Source organism: Colobus angolensis, unplaced genomic scaffold (genome assembly GCF_000951035.1).
Source record: "Colobus angolensis palliatus isolate OR3802 unplaced genomic scaffold, Cang.pa_1.0 Scaffold178, whole genome shotgun sequence".
Taxonomy (NCBI): domain Eukaryota; kingdom Metazoa; phylum Chordata; class Mammalia; order Primates; family Cercopithecidae; genus Colobus; species Colobus angolensis.
In genome coordinates this window covers 2,462,427-2,465,874 of record NW_012114910.1, presented here as the reverse complement: position 1 = coordinate 2,465,874, position 3,448 = coordinate 2,462,427, and the positions used below count along the sequence as shown (strand labels likewise).

The 3,448-nt window shown below is 40.4% G+C and overlaps 1 pseudogene; it reads right to left on the bottom strand.

Moving 5' to 3' along the window:
* Window positions 1-2,745: 2,745 nt before the first annotated feature.
* LOC105509583 overlaps window positions 2,746-3,448 on the bottom strand; it is a 55,075-nt pseudogene continuing 54,372 nt past the window's right edge.

Sequence of the window (3,448 nt, the reverse complement as noted above, 5' to 3'; positions counted from 1 at the left end):
TTTTCTAATATGCATGCACCCTTGGCATTAAGTCTTCTCATAGGGTTATAAAATGCCATGGTTAGTTATCCACCATGTCTACATAGTCTGCATGAAGGCAACAATGCTAGACAGTCATTAGATCTTAAAACACAAGTGTGGCTATTAGGATACATTCCCTCTGCTTCTATGACCTTAGGGTCATAGAGAGCTTGAGAAGAGAGAGTAAGCATGAAAATATCCCATTTGATTTATTCAGCTGCTTTAGAGCTTATTTCTTTAAGATTATTAACATTGTACTACAACAAGCATTGGAATTTAAAAAGGATTCCTTAGAACTGTTCCACCTGAAGTGAGAAGAAGCTGAGTATTTGTCCTTCAACTCTTACATATCATTGACAGACAGCTATTTCTTGGGAATATCAAACCCTGCAATCCTTGTGTGTCTATCACCAGCCCAGAATGCCAGAGAAAGCCCTCAAGTGCTTGTTTTTGGAAGCCACAGGTAGTATGGGATTGGTGAGTCCTGAGGAGATGTGGGTGAGGTGTTAACAGCATCTGCTACAGATATTCTGCAGCAGACACTTTCCATTCCTGCACAATGCTCAATCACAAAGAGTATTTGAAGTACATATTGGCCCTCCCTTTGGAGAAATGTCATCTTATTAATATTAACATCTTACATGTGTTTTCCCATGAATTAGCTCATTTCTTAAGAGAATACAGTTAATGACATGAAGTCTAAATACTTTAAGTGTGTTGCTCAAAAACAAATAACAAATGAACTATTAGAACTCAGATGATCCAAGCCAAGGGTGCCCACATGACGCTTCTTGAGAAACTGAGGAATTTTCTTTAGTTAAGATTGTACCAGGGTCCCATCTTCTTAACCAGCAAGGTAGGGTGTTTTCAGAAACTAGTGTTACTTGGTGCAGAACATTCTCAAAAGCAACAACAAAAACTGTCTCAGGAAAGTTTCAAGGAAAGAAGAATGTAATTAACATCTGGTGGAAGTCAATTAAGGATCTCTAGTGTAAACGCAATGAGGTGATATGGATATTACATTGGGTTGAGGAGGCAGAGACCCGGTCCTAATGTAGTGTCTGCCATCAACCAGCTGTGTGACATGGATTAAATCACTTGTCCTCAGGAAACCTCAGGCCCTAATTTATAAATAAAGCTCTTTGTGCTTAAATTGTATTTTGAGACTCTGAGGAGGGAAGTAACATTACATTTAAGTAGTACATTGCCTTACAACTTTGGATGGTTATATGCATTTTGAGAGAACCAGGCACTTTGGGGTATTAATACAGAACGCTTTGGGTAGTTAGACTTTTGTATGCTGGTTGAACCTCATAAAATGCCACATGCCTAATCTCTCTTCCTCTCTGTTCTCCCCTCTTTCTTTTTCCTCATCCTGCTCTCTCCTTGGCTTAATGTTCTTGTCTCCTGGTTCCATACCAGTGAAAGAGAACCACAATATTGCCTTCTCACCCACTTTGGCCATCATAATGGCATTTCTTCATGTAAAATGATTACACATCCAATTAAAGTGAACACCTGGAAGAAATAATAGCTGGACTACTCAATAATTTTAAGTTATGCTGAAAAAATAATTATTTTCAGTTTACTTGAAAAGAAATAATGTGTAATGGGTTCAAAGTCAGTCTGGCAATTTGCCTACAAACTATTGTCAGGCAGTAAATTACAGAAGCAGTGGATCATCACACATGCCCATCAGCTCACTAATAGAGAGAAGCCAATGACAATTTAGGGAGAAAATAACCAAAATATATATCACATTTATTCTATTCATAACAAATCATTTTTTAACACTTATTTTTTTCCCTAGTTAAGTTTCAATTTATCTGGGACTCTGTCAGGATGACAGAAACTCATTTAGAATCCATGAAGACAGCTGACAGAAAGTGCATTAAAAATTAGATTTTGAATTCAAAGAATGAAAGCTTTAAATCACTACAGTCAAGTCAGTGGGACAAGATTGATACCAGATGCTATTTTGTTCATATTATTAAGGAAGCATTCCAGCCTTGAAGAGACCTTGTCACTACACAGCTTCTGTCTATGTAAATAAGAATGAAGTGAGTATATCTGTTGTCAATGATAGAAACAGCCATCCAGTGCCTCAAAGCAACAGGCTGGTTCATTCGAGGAGAATGTTGAAAGTTACAAGAACCCTGAAAGGTCATATATGCCCAATTCCCTCATCATGTGTACGGGAGGACTGAAATCCCACAGGAGAAGGTTAGCAGGTGTATTATACACACATGAACTCTTTAATTTAAATTGAGTGGTCCGAGTAAGGGCTAAGCCACTCTCTTGACAGGGGTTTTGGGCAAGTCACTGGACAACCCTGGGCATCATTGTAGAGAATATTCACTTACCCTATGTGTGTTTTTAGTCTGTTCAGCAGCCATTCCACCCTCCTTCAGCACCTCATTTTACTCTTTGAGAACTACAGAAATCTTGAATTGCCTGTGCTTTTTATTATTATTATTTTAATTTGAGTTTTAATTATGTACATAAATAGCAACGAGGAGTTCTAAGGTCTGTACATGATCTCTAGGTGAAAGGATCTCAGATTAGTTTGCTTGTAGGATGGTACCACCCAAAATAACAGAGGTCTGGTCTAGTATTTCCTGAAGAAGAGAGCCAATTTAATACATTCAATACTGACTTCTCTGCCATTTTTCTGTAGAAATACTGATTTACTCTATGGAGTTTCCAATGTTTACCTACAACTGATTAAGATGGGCAAAGCATGGAGTTTTCTACTTAGTTCCAGGTGAATTCTTCACGTTTCCTGGCTTTTGAAAGTTCTCCTTCCACAAATGTTAAACCCCAGTCATATAATCTCTCCCCACTGACCTGGGCAAACACGATAGTTTGTTGTGGATAATAGAGGGAGGCAGCTAATCCCACGAAAACAGGCGGATACGCTAGCTTCTTTATTTTTGAACCTCTAGCCAAAAGGAGTTCAATAAGGTCAGCAAAACCACTAACACCAAGTCTCGGAAAAAATCCAGGAGGTGCATTTTGGAGACAGTCATAGCTGTCTAACCCCCACTGAACCAAACTTTGCATCTTGGGCTTACTTTGGGAGTTCGTGTCCTGACACCAGCTTGTGCATGGCTCGCAATAAGTGTCGGAGCTGTGAGATGCTTTCTTCAAGCGGGTTCCTTGACTCCTCCACCCACTGCGATTCACCCTCGGGAACTGAGTGAAAGCTTGTCAATCTTCACGGAATTTTTGGCAGGTGAGTCTTTTTTCGGTGCTGCACAGACTTTGAAGGTGAACAAGCTCAGGTTGGCTGGCCTCAAGGACCCCTTGGAATTACGTCGAACGTGACGCTGGCAGCTGTGGCTCCGGAAGGGTCCGTCACCCCAGCCTCGGCCACGCCCACAACAGAGAGGTGGCTACGGAGGCCCGGTAGGGCCTTGAGTTCCGG